This window comes from Lutra lutra, chromosome 7 (assembly GCF_902655055.1).
Source record: "Lutra lutra chromosome 7, mLutLut1.2, whole genome shotgun sequence".
In the NCBI taxonomy this organism is placed as follows: Eukaryota; Metazoa; Chordata; class Mammalia; order Carnivora; family Mustelidae; genus Lutra; species Lutra lutra.
Window position 1 is genome coordinate 107,742,911 of NC_062284.1, and position 14,114 is coordinate 107,757,024.

At 38.9% G+C, this 14,114-nt stretch overlaps 1 long non-coding RNA gene across 1 annotated transcript in view; it reads left to right on the top strand.

Moving 5' to 3' along the window:
• Window positions 1-7,656, top strand: part of LOC125105503 (uncharacterized) — a 55,262-nt gene extending 47,606 nt beyond the window's left edge. Inside the window, exons 4-5 of the long non-coding RNA XR_007128918.1 lie at window positions 348-453; window positions 7,466-7,656. This is a non-coding gene — a long non-coding RNA (uncharacterized LOC125105503). The remainder of the gene's footprint in view (window positions 1-347; window positions 454-7,465) is intronic.
• The last annotated feature ends 6,458 nt before the right edge of the window (window positions 7,657-14,114 follow it).

A 14,114-nucleotide genomic window follows, 5' to 3' on the forward strand; every position in this document is an offset into this window, starting at 1 on the left:
TGATTAGATACCTCCACCTGGCCTGACCCCTGTTGTATTTGGGCTTTGTTATCTGGGACTGGTTTCCGGGACTTGTTTTTTAAGTAAGTTCTGAGAGGGGGGTGGTAGGGTCAGTTTAAGTTTTACTGCAAAAACAACAAAATCACTGTTTAACCGGATGGAATCACTCTGGCTAAATAGGCCCTTACAATGGGTACATGATAAATTGTATTTCCCTGTACCCCTTAAAGTTAGGAATGGCCATTTAACTTGTTTTGACCATGAGAAGTAAGCAGAAGAGACACAGGTCTAAATTTAAGAGCTAGTGCATTATTAGCCGCATCTTTTTTGCCCCGTCACTGCATTAGGCAATGTTCCAGATCTTGCTCCTGAGTCCTTGAATCAGCCTGAGTCCTTGAATAAGACAGCACAGAGCAGAGCCTCCAGCCAACACACAACAGATGTATATTATAGGTAACAAATAAACCTTCATTGTTAGAAACCATTAAGATTTGAGTCTTCACTAATGCAGGATAACTTAGTCTATCCTCTGCCTAATATAGAAGCCAAGTCTAGAAGGAATGATGATCCAACAGAAAATGGAGGGATCAAGAAACATCCTCCACATTGGTACTCAATATGTCCTGATAGTCTACCAGAAAATAGATTGGCAAGTAATTGAGTGATAATTATATAATTCAACAACAGTGAATAGTACATGGAAGGAACCTATAATTGTTGACCGAAGCCCTGAAGTGGGACTCAAGCTGTTCCTTGAAAGATGAATTGAATGGTCAAAGGAAGTAAGCCCACTCCATGAGGAAACAATGAGCCAAGGATAATGGGCACAGCATGTAGGGCAGGGGGTAGGGGTAGACAGAGAAATGAGACACAGTCCCACCAGAGGAGAAAGTTCATGTTAGAATAGGAGAAAATGCAATTGGAAAAGGAGGGTAGGATCCAACTTTGGAGGGGTGTTCAAATTATACAAAATATTTGGAATGAAGTAAAAATAAGGTATAAAAAACCCTTAGTATAATGTCTACCCATAACTAAGGACTCGGCTTATATTTATTGCTGTTTTGGTTGATGTTGTTGTGCAAACATGGGAGATTTCTAAGAAGAGATGTACCATGAAAGCAATGCTTAAGCTAATCTGGCAGTTGTGCACACAGAACAGACTGAAGAAGAAACAAGTAAATATGACGAAACATTTGAGGAGGCAGTGGTCCAGGGGTGAGGTGATGAGAGAAGAAGGAAAAAATAAATTCCACAGTAACTACTATTTTTTTGTCTACAAGCCATTTCTTCACATGGCCACCAAGTGAACACTCATAAGAACACAATGTTCCTATGTTAAGAACATACAAAAATAGGGGCACCTGGGTGGCTCAGTCATTAAGCATCTGCCTTCGGCTCAGGTCATGATCCCAGTGTTCTGGGATTGAGCCCTGCGTTGGGCTCCCTGCTCAGCGGGAATCCTGCGTCTCCCTTTCCCACTCCCCCTGCTTGTGTTCCCTCTCTCACTCTCTCTCTGTCAAATAAGTAAAATAAAATCCTAAAAAAAAAAAAAATACACTGTTAAAAAAAAAAAAGAACATACAAAAATAGGGTTCAATAATCCTATAAGGCACTCAGGGATTATTCTAGCGGTCTCTGGGGGTGGTTCAGAATTTTTGTGCTTTTATGAAAAGTAAGACACCATTTATCCAACCCTTAGCTTGTTCTCTTTAGACCCTGAAATCGCCAGTAGTACCCACAGTAACACCTTGCAGAGTATCCCCATTCCTCAAAAATCCTGCTTTTACAAACCTCACCCAATGCCATAGAACCTGCCTAGCATACCAGGTGGGAACAAGGAAGCCTGCAACTCGAGAAGACAGAGCCAGTTAGTCTCTTAGTAACTTTCCCTCCCTCACTTAGGGTTGCCTCCATTTCTGCATAGAACACAAGTTTCCTGATGCATCTGAGAACTTTAGTCAGTGGCACCAAGGCCAACTGGCTTTTCAAAAATTTCTTAATTACTTAACCTTTACCAAGTAGCTATATAGTGTTGCAGGTTAGACTAAGTAACTTTATAAATAGTCCCTCTGGTTCTTGATGAACTGTTCATGAGGGTAATCATGGGCAGCCTCTAAGGTGTTCTGTCTCAGTCTGCTACTCTGTGTACCAGGAAAACAATATCATTCACTTCACAGGGAAAAGGCAAATCTTAATTAACATTTACAAAACACTTTGACATCATCTAATGAAAAGTGCCATACCTAAGCAACATACAATTATAGGCAGGTTTGTCCCTATGATCCTTCAAGAGAAGAAAGCAATAATTTGGATTTCTATCATTGTTGCTCAATCATAGATCAAATTCTTTTTTTTTTTTAAAGATTTTTTTTTATTTATTTATTTTGACAGAGAGAAATCACAAGTAAGCAGAGAGGCAGGCAGAGAGAGAGGAGGAAGCAGGCTCCCTGCTGAGCAGAAAGCCCGATGTGGGGCTCGAACCCAGGACCTGGGATCATGACCTGAGCCGAAGGCAGCAGCTTAACCCACTGAGCCACCCAGGCGCCCCATAGATCAAATTCTTGACAAACATATATCACCATCCTAACTTTCTGGTTAAGAAAGCAAGTCTTGAATAACTAAAAATAAAATACATAAAATTACCACATCATCTCCTACTTCTCCAGCCAAGGACACATATTCTTCTTCTATCAGACCAGCAAACCTGGGATCAAGTTCAGCTACTTAAATGCAGTGGGGGGTGGGGAGAAGGGGAACTCTAGACCCAAAGTGGTAAATGATTTGCCCAAGGTCAGTGTGAATTTGGCCCCAGAAATTTTATTCCAGTTCTCTAGCTCTAATTCTTCTCTCTCAAAATAGTCTGAATTGATGAGTCGAGTCACCAGAAAGAATTAAAAGGTAGAAAGGAAGTCTTTTTTTTCCTAGTTAGAATATCAGATTTTCTGAAATAGAGTAATTCTCTATGCCAACCAGCATAAGGACTCCTGAAATGTCCTACTTAAGTAGATGTAGGCCAGTGCCTTCTCTTCTAAAATATTTTAAGTTTGCAAGTGATTTCCCTTCCATATCTGGGAAAGAACATTTCTAAATACATAGCAGACTTCTGGTATTTTCTCTGGAAGCCTTTCCCAAGCTGTTTCGTAATAAGTGGGTTGCTGCTAAAGCCCATTCTGTTCCCTCAAAGCAAAAATCTCACAGCAAGTTCGGCTTCTTTGCCCCAAAGACCACAATGTATGCGCAGGTCTGGTACCAAAGAATCATCTGGAAAAATTCTACATTCTTGCATTAAATGCCTGATTTGTGTGCTCTTTCTTCCATCAAAAAGAAGTTTGTGAGATATAAAGTTGGTTTTTTACTCTCATTTGCTTATCAGAAAACTGAAAGAACTGCGATTTTTGTTCTGAAAACACCATGATTTATAGAGTAGCTCTTTAAGTGTTGAGGATTCATTTCCTCCAAGGTAAAAGTTTGTTCCTACAATAGTACATTTTGCAAGATTCCTGTAAGAAAATTCTTGAGAAGGTAATTAAATTATATTTACCTCAAGGCACCTAGGTGGCTCAGTCCGTTAAGCTTCTGCCTTCATTCAGCTCAGGTCTGATCCCAGAGTTCTGGGATCAACTCCAGAGTCATGTTGTGTTCCCTGCTTAGTAGGGGAATCTGCTTCTCCCCCTCCCCTTGCTTATCCTCTTTCTCACTCACTCTCTCTCTTTCAAATAAATAAAAATAAATAACATCTTAAACTAAAAGAATATTTACCTCAATTCAGTACCTTTTCTTAGATTGTAATGTATGAAATTTAAAGATACTACATTTGCTTATATATGATAATGTGGGAAGTATTCTATCATTTAGTTAATTTTTAGTTTCTACTATAAAAGTATGTTAGAATTTGCCAGTCCCACTTTTTCCAATGGAAAGTCATAATAATTTTTTAATGGGTATTGTGGAGGGAGACTCTAGATATAAAATTTTTCATATCCAGAAAAGAAAAATTAAGACATTCCTCACTTGATAATCTGCATAATGTGTTTTTACTTCAGTGAAATGAAAATAGCATTAATTATAAATACACTTACAGATTCCATTATTCTATACAGTTTTCTTTAAATCCTGATTAAATGGTATAATAGCCCTGAAATATACAATTGGCTCTTTATTATTTAATCCAGAGGTTGGCAGCACCAACCACAAAGCAGAGCCAACTACATCATGTCACAAGAAGGGCACCATAACTTCACGCTCATGGTGAGAATCATGTGTGGAAAGCAAATCTGGTAATGAAAACCAGGCTTGGAATGCATGTGGTGCCTGGTGTTGCTTTTCCAGAAAGGTTTTCATTATAATAATTAATAGCATTTTTTGAGGAGGGAAAACAGGAGAAAAGGAGCAAAAAAGCATTGTTGTTGGTGGGCAAGAGTACAAGAAATGCTCTCAGGGTGGGGGTGGGGAGAATCAAGAATGCACATAATAGATTACATAGGTGTGCTATGTAATAGCACACCTGGGAACCTAACACACCTCAGCCTTTCGCAATATTACACATTTGTGCTTGGGTTCAAACTCCAGCTCCACAGCATCTAGCTTTGTGACCTTGCCAAGTTACTTTACCCCCTCTCTCCCTCAGTTTCCTCCTTTGTAAAATAGGGTTATTAGGCTTTGTTTCATAGTGTTGATGTGAGGATTAAATAAGGTGATATATGTAAATCATTTAATGTACTGCCTGGGACATGATAGGGCTTTTATGATTAGCTGTTTGTATTATTATCATCCACATTTCCATTTTAAAACCTACTTTCAACTAAGGCATCTTTCTTATTAGAGTGAAACCAGTTATTCACATGCCAAATTTTATTTTATTATCATTATTTTTTAGATTTTTGTTTATTTATTTGACAGGCAGAAAAATTACAAGTAGGCATAGAGGCAGGCAGAGAGAAGGGGGGAGGCAGGCTCCCTGCAGAGCAGAGAGCCCAGGACCCTGGGATCATGACCTGAGCCGAAGGCAGAGGCTTTAACCCACTGAGCCACCCAGGCACCCTCACATGCCAAATTTTAATTATTGCTACCATTTCTATGCAAATATGGCATCACTAATTCTTCCCAACCATTTCAGTCACACCCTCCACTCTGTGGAGAGCACTTACAGGATACAGACATGTCAGACAAACATGAACAGAACAGAAGTCATCTATGATAAGTGTATGTTTGAGAGTCACACAAAATACTGGGCATACAGAAAAGAGAGCACTTACGTTGAATTTGGAGAATCAAGGAATAATTTACAGAAGAAGTGAGAGTGAGCTAACTCTTAAAGGATGAACAGAGGTTTGGGACAACTGGTGGCACATTTGAGTATCTGACTTTTGATTTTGGCTCAGGTCATGATCTCAGGGTCCTGGGATCGAGCCCTCTGTCAGGCTCTGCACTCAGCACAGAGTCTGTTTAAGGCTCTCTCTTTCCTCTGCCCTTGCCCCCACCCTCTCTCTAAATAAGTAAATAAATTTAAAAAAAAAATAGATGAATGGAGGTTTGAAGGTGGGGAAGAGGGAGAGGAAAGAGTCTACTCTAGGACATAGAACCAATAGCCTGGAATGAAAAGAGGATGGGAAGAGGAAAGGAAAGTGTGAAGAAATGAACCTAGGGAGTTGGCACATATAGTGGACAGCTGTGTGAGAGTTACAAATGTGATGAGCTATGATGATTAACTTTATGTGTCAACTTGACTGGGCCTTGGGGTGCCCAGACATTTGGTCATATATTATTCTGAAAGTGTCTGTGGGGTTGTTTCTGGGTGAAATTAACATTTGAATTAGTAGACTGAGAAAAGCAGATTGCTCTTCCTAATATGGGCGGGCATCACCCAATCAGTTGAAGGCCTGAATAGAACAAAAAGGCTGGCCCTCCCTCAAATAAAGAGGAATTTCTCCTGAGTGACTGCCTAAGAGCTAGTCCACTGGTTTTGTTTTTGTTTTTGTTTTTTTCAGCCTTTGGACTCTAACTGAAACATTGGATTTTCTTGGGTGTTGAGTCCCCAGTTTTCAGACTTAAATTACACCACTAGCAATCCTGGAACTCCAAAGTGCCAAATGTAAATCTTAGGACTTAAAAACCTCTATAATCACATGAGCCAATTCCTTAAAATGAACCAGCCAACCAACCAACCAACCAACCAACCACTCAGTCCTGTTGGTTCTATTTTTCTGGAGAACCCTGGCAATACATGGGATTGGTGGTGGGGGGTGGGGGGAGATGGAATTTTCAAATGTCCCCATTCACAGTTCTCTCCCTCAGTTAGTTGCCTTCTGAGGACAAGTCTATAACTGCACATGGATTCTTTTTCTTTTTTAAGATTTTGTTTATTGATTTGAGAGAGATAGAGTGCACGGGCAGAGGGACAAGCAGACTTCCTGCTGAACAGGGATTCCAAAGTGGGGCTTCCTCTATCCCAGGACCCTGGGATCAGAATCTGAGCCAAGGTCAAATGTTTAACTGACTGACCCACCCAGGTGCCCCTACACATGGGTTCTTTGATGTGTTGCCAGGGCTTATAGGTAATGCTGCAAAATAAGGGGAAAAAAAAGATGGGGACAGATTGATTTACAAAAGTGCTGACATGAAGCTTCTCTTAAAGAAAACTTTCAACTCCAAGGCTGAAAAAAGAGGGTGAAAGAGTAGTGGAGACAGTTTTGAGGAGATTATCAAGGAGAGATTGAAAGAAGTATAGTTCAGGGTATGACTTCAGAGAGAAAGCTCTGCAGAGAAGGGTTTGGGGAAGTTTTGCTGGAGCTCTATGTGGCAGTTTTCCCTGTGCTCGAGAGGCTCCAGTGAACACCAGACTGCTTTTTATAGTCAGATTCATGTTACTTTGAGATAAGTCACCATGCTGAGGGTGGACTTAAGCAGGGAATAAAAAAGCCCAGTTTTATTTGAGTTGTTCAAAATAAGCCCTTCAGAAAAAGATAAAAATACAAGTAGAAAGAGAAATAAACTATTATTACCCAGGATGGTGTAACAGATACCCAGTAAACAGTGACTTAATTAAATTTGAGATTTTGTTTTCTTCTATGACAGTAGGTCCAGAGATTGATAACCAAAGCAAATAAAGCAGCTCAGCAAAGTAACCCTGCTATTTTCCTGCTCTGCTATTCACCTCTGAGTTTACCAGATGGCTGCAGCCCTTTGAATCACTGTGTCTGTTTAGCCCCAAAGAAGGGAAAAGGGCAAAAGGATACTACTGCCAGCTGAGTCTGTCCCTTTATATCAGGGAATTATAGTTTTCCCATACAGCCTACATGCCTTTTATTGGCTCTAAGAAAAGTTTGGGAAAATTAATACTTTTAGTTAATTGATACTTTATCTGTTAGTAAGGAAAACAAGGAAATAAGTATTGGGTATGCAAGGGATAGAGTCTGCCACATACTAAATATTTAATTGGAAAAAATCTCTTGATTACTCAATTCAGACAAAGGCTAACACCTTGAGTGGAACCAAAGGAGGAAAGAACTTCCCTGCTTGAGAAGAGGAGAGGAAATACTTAATTGATCCCAAAGCAGACAAGGACAGACAGAGAAGAGGAGAAAGGAGGACCCAACAAGATGATATCAGAGCATGGCACATCATGACTCCCCACTTTGGTTCTCTCCAAACCTCAGTAAAAAGGTACTACCCCTCTCACTCCTCTAAAAAATCATAAAACACTTAATGTTCGTAGCTTTCCTGCGGAAATCATAAAGGTATGGAATTCTGCATCTAATATGGCATGGGCTAGAATGTTAAAATCCTTCCTAGTTTTGGGAGCATCGAGACAGAGAAATTCAGAAAAAACTAGGAGCCATCAAAAATCCTAGGAAAGGTCAATGGAAGTGCCTTACTCAACCACATATACACCAAGCACCAAACAAAAACAAAAACAAAAAAACCACAAACAAGCAAAACCCACAATTAACATTATACCAACTCTCACTAGAACTCAATTCCGAAGTTTCAACCTCCTTCAGTGAATCATTTATTTTTACTCTTTTTTTCAATTTCAAATCAAAATCAGGAGGCATATTGATGACCACCAGCTATACCCTGTGAATGAACTAAGTGTGGAATTTATATAACCTCTTTTATTTGCATAGTAATGCTCTTCTTTGCTTGATATATAAGTGATGCTCCATAATACTCCCCCAAAATGAATTTTCCTGAATTTGTGTTCTACTGCAGTGTGACAAATTACCACAAATTCAGGGCCTTAAAACACCACACATTTATTATTTCACATTTTCCATGGATTAGGAGTGAAGGCGCCGCTTGACTAGATCCTCAGCTCAGAGTCTCACAAGGCTGCAGTCAAAGCGTTGACCAGGCTACATTCCCATTTGGAGACTTCACCTGACAGGAATCCACTTCCAAGCTCTTTGGGTTGTTGGCAGACTTTATTTCCTTGTGACTGCATGACTGGGGCTTAGCTTTGTGCTAGCAGTAGACTGGAGGCCTCTTTTGATCCTAGAGGCTACCCATAGTCCTTTGATATATGAGCTTTTTCAATATGGCTGTTTATTCATCCAGCAAGAATCTGTAGTTCCAGTCTGCTAAGAAGAGTCTTACATAATGTAACATAATCACAGGAGTGATATCTCATCACCTTTACAATATAACATAACCTAACCATGGGAGTGACATCCTATCATCTTTGTATGTGTGTGTGTGTCTTACCTACACTCATAAGTCCTGCCTAAACTCAGAGGGATTACACAAAGGCATAAAGACTAGGAGGTAGGAACCACTGGAGGTCAACTTGGCATCTATCTGCCACACAATCCATATCATATACAAGTTGCCAACCAGGGAAAATTCGTCTATAGCAAGAGTTCAGATAAAAGGTCTCAAGCATTTCTCACTTATGTAAGTGCCACATACGTCCTTTATATCATGAAACTCAAGAGAAGAGTGTATAGTTAGACTCCTGGTGTGTCAAATATCTGCCATTGCATAACTACCTCAAAACTTAGTGGCTGAAAACTATAACAATTTTATCTTGTTCATGGGACCATGGACTAGTATTTGGAAAGGATATAGCAGAGACAGCTTATCTCCTCTGCCTGATGTTTGCTGGGTCTGGAATATCCAAGATGGCGTCTTTACTCACATACCCGGAACCTCAGCTAGGATGGTTCAAATGACTGGGGGCTGGTTAGAATACCAACTAGAGTCATGTTTGTGGGGCCTTAATTCTTGTTGGCTAGATTTCTTAATTCCTTACATTTCAGGGCCTCTCCCTACCCATGTGGCCTCTCCATATCTCTATGGAGTCTGTCTAGTGGAAGATCTGGGCATTTCACATGGTGGTTGGATTCCTAGAGAGAGGCCATGAAAGTTGCTTTCTTAAGGGTTGCACTTGGAAATCCCAGAAAGTCACTTCTGCTACATTCTACCAGTCTTTATGCCTCAATTGATTATTCCTTGTCTTATTACGCTGGCTTAGACACCTAATGCAGTAATGAATACAAGTGTTAGTGATGTGCGTATTTCTCTCATTTCAAGAGACTATTTCTAATCTCCCCCTATTTAGGATGACGTTTGTGCTAGGTATTTGGTAAATATTTTGATCAGAATAAAAAGACTCCCATTTGTATTTACTAAGTGTTTATTTAGGGGCACTGGGGTGGCCCAGTCAGTAGGGCGTCTACCTCCGGCTCATATCATGATCCCAGAGTCCTGGGATCAAGCCCCACGTCTGGCTCCCTGCTCAGTGGGGAATCTGCCTCTCCCTCTACCCTCCCCATGCCCATGCTCTCTCTCTCTCTCTCAAATTAAAAAAAAATTTTTTAAAGGGTTTATTTTTTATTTATTTTGAGAGAGAGAGAGAGCACACATGCACAAGTGCTGAGGAGGGTGAAGTGCAGGCAGAAGGAGAGAGAGGGAGAGAATTTTAATTAGTCTCCAGGGCTATGAAGGAGCCATCGAGGAATTCGATCTCATGACCCTGAGATCATGACCCAAGTAGAAATCCAGAGTCCAATGTTCAACTAAGCTACCCAGAAGCCCTTAAGTGTTTTATTTTAGATGAAGAATACTTTCTCTGCAACCTTTGTAATGAAATGTATAAATTTCCCTCTTTTACTAACCATCCCAATCATGGGATAATCCAACTTGATTGTAGTGTATTCTTTTTTACACGGTGGTTTCAATTTGCAAACATTTTGTTTAGGATTATTGACATTCATTAGTGAAATTCATTAGGCTTGTAATTTTTCTTTCTCTTAATGTGTTTCCTGGGGTTTTTTTTTTTTAAGATTTTATTTGTTCATTTGATAGAGAGAGACACAGCAAGAGAGGGAACATAAGCAGGGAGAGTGGGAGAGAGAGAAGCAAGCTTCCTGCAGAGCAGGAAACTCAATGCGGGACTGGATCTCAGGACCCTGAGATCACGACCTGAGCTGAAGGCAGACGCTTAAACGACTGAGCCACCCAGGCACCCCCTGGTTTTATTTTATATATCATACTGGCCTTGTAGAACAAACTGGGCAGTGTTCTCTCTTTTTCTTTCTTTTTTAAAAAGATTTTATTTATTTGTCAGAGAGAGAGAGGGAGAGAGTACACGCAAGCAAAGCGGCAGGCAGAGGCAGGAGAGGAGCAAGCTCCCCACCAAGCATGGAGCCCGATACATAGCTTGATCCCAGGACTACTGGGATCATGACCTGAGCCGAAGGCAGCCACTTAACTGACTAAGCCACCCAGACATCCCTCTTTTCCTACTGTCCTACATAATTTTCATATTTTCTTATTCTTTAAAAACTTAATAAAACCTTCTCATAAAAATATCAATGCTTTCTCTGTGGGAAGATTTTAACTATTGTTTCAATTACTTCAATTACTACAATAGTGTAAAATTATTCAAGCATTTTATTTCTTCTGGTAAATTTTTTTCATAGGGTTTTGTTCTCACCTATATTTGCAAAATCATTAGCATAGAGTTGGTAGTGTTTTCCTATTTGTTAATCTCTACTTTATCTTAGTTATGTTTCCCTTTTCATGCATAAAATAGTATCTTCTCCCTTTTGCTCTTGATAAATCTTGTCAGTAATTTGTTTATATTGTTAGTTGTTTTGAAAAATCAACTTTGTCTTTGTTGGCCTGTGCTGGATTTTTTTCCTACTTCATTTCTATTATATTTTCATATAGATAGATAGATAGATATCTTTTCTTTAAGATTCTATTTATTTATTTGAGAGAGAGAGAAAGACAGAGAGAGCATGAGAGGGAAGAGGTCAGAGGGAGAAGCAGACTCCCCGCCAAGCAGGGAGCCTGATGCAGGACTGGATCTGGAACTCCAGGATCATGACCTGAACCCAAGGCAGTTGCTTAACCAACTGAGCCACCCAGGTGCCCTATATATATCTTGATCAGTGATGCTGAGCATCTTTTCATGTATCTGTTGGCCATCTGTATGTCTTCTTTGGAAAAATGTCTTTTCGTGTCTTCTGCCCATTTTTAATTGGATTATATGTTTTGGGGTGTTGAGCTTTATAAGTTCTTTATATATTTTGTGTATTTATCACCTTTATCAGCTATGCCATTAGCAAATATCTTCTCCCTTTTAGTATTTTAGTTTTGTTAATTCTTTCCTTCAGTGTGTAGGAGCTTTTTATTTTGATGCAGTCCCAGTAGCTTATTCTTGCTTTTGTTTCCCTTAAAAATGGGCAAATAACCTGAGAAATGCATCATTTCATCAGGGAAATGCAAATTAAAACCATAAAGAGGGGCACCTGGGTGGCTCTGCTGGTTAAGCATCTGCCTTCAGCTCAGGTCCTGATCCCAAAGTCCTGGGATTAAGCCCTGCTTCAGGCTCCCTGCTCAGTGGAGAGCCTGCTTCTCTCTCTCCTTCTGATGCTCCCCCTGCTTGTGCTCTCACTCTCTCTCTCTCTCTCTTTTTTTTCCCTCTCTCTCTGTCAAATAAATAAATAAAATCTTTAAAACACACACACACACAGATATCACCTCATGCCTATTAGAATGTCTGTCATCAAAAAGACAAGAAATAAATGCTGGTGTAGAAAAGGGAACACTTGTGCACTGTTGGATTATAAAGAGGCATAGCCACTACAGAAAACATCATGGAATACTCACAGAAAGTTAAAAATAGAACTACCAAATGACCCAGCAATGCCAGTTCTGGAACTATGTCCAAAGGGAACAAAAACACTAACTTGAAAAAATATATGTGTACCCATGTTTATAGCAGCATTATTTACAATAACCAACACATGGAAGCAAACTAAGTGTCCATCAGTGGATGAATAGATAAAGAAATTGTTATATCTTTATCTATATCTATCTATATATACTCACACACACACATTTACACATATGCACAGAGGAGTATTATTCAGCCATGAAAAATGAGGAAATCTTATAGTTTGTGACAACTATATGCCTGAAGGCATTATGCTAAGTGAAACAAGTCAGACAAAGAAAAACAAACTGCTATATGATCTTATTTATATGTAGAATCTAAAAACAAAACAAACCCTCTAAAACCTCACCAAATGCATACAAAAAGAGATCAGATTTGTGGTTACCAGAGATGAAGGCTAGAGGAGGAGGAATTGGAAGAAGGTGGTCAAAAGGTACAACTTCCAGTTATAAGATAAATAAGTACTGGAGATGTAATATACAATATGATGACTATATAACACTACTGTATGATACATGGGAAAATTTTTAAAAAGTAGATTCTAGGAATTCTCATCACAAGGAAATTTTTTTTCATTTGTTTTATTGTGTCTATATGAGATGATGGATGTTAACTAAATCTAGGGTGGTAATCATTTCACAATATATATAAATCAAGCCATCATGCTGTCTACCTTAAACTTACAAAATGATGTATGTCAATTATATCTCAACAAAATGAAAAATAATCAACATATCCATCACCTCACATATCTTTTGGTCTGTGTGTGTGAGAGCACTTAAGTTCTACTCTCTTAGCACATTCAATTATTGGTTTAAAGAGGTTCATAGCATTCTTTTTGTCATCTTAATTTCTGCAGAATGTGCACTAGATATCTGTTTCATTATTAATATTGTTTATTTATTCATCTTCTCTTTTTCCTCATCATCTGTCCTGCCAAAGATTTGTCTACTTTATTAGACTTTCCAAAGAACCAGCTTCTGGCTTTGTTGATCCTCTCTATTTTATCTTTATTTTTTTCTATCTTATTAATGTCTACTCTTATTTTTCTTCCCTTCTATTTTCTTTGGGTTTGCTCTGCTGATCTTTTGCTATCTAAAGTTAGATGCTTACCCCTTTAATTTTTCAGCCTTTCCTCCTTTATAATGTAAACATTCAAAAATAGACATTTCCTTCTGCTTTGGCTATATTTCATTAACTTTGATTTAGTATTTTACCTATGGTAGTTCTAGGCATTTACAAATTTCCATTTTGACTATACTCTTATTCATAAGCTACTTCTTAAATGCTTTTAAATTCCCAAATATAAGAAAGTCATATGGGTTTAATTTTAACTTTTCATTGAAGAATAATATGCATACACAAAGTACATATTATAAATGCACAACTCAGTGAATTTTTACAAACTAAATACAGCCATGTCACCAACACCAAAATCAAGAAACAGAATTTTGCCAGTACCCCAGAGGCCACCTTTATGCTCCCTTCCCTTCACTACCTTCCCTAAGAATAAACACTACCCTGATTTCTGACAGTATAGTTCTGCCTGCTTCTGTATTTAATATAAAAGAAATCAAACAATATGTACCTTGAAGGTCTTCAACCTTAAGTTTGTGAGATGATCCATATTGTTGTATGTAACTATAGTTTGTTAATAGTCCTTGATGTAGAACACTTCATTTTAAGAATGGATCACAATTTCTTTATCCATTCTATAGTTGATGGACATTTGAGTAGTTTCTAGTTTAGGGCTGTTGTGAATAGTGCTGCTGTGAATATTCCAGTACATATTTTTAGTTGACTGTATGTATGTATGTAGTTCTGTTACAGGAAAAGAATTGCTGGGCCATAGCTTATGTGTATAATCAACTGACATGGCCAAAGTGGTTGGGCCACTTTTTACCCCTCTAACAGGGTTGGTTATTTTTGG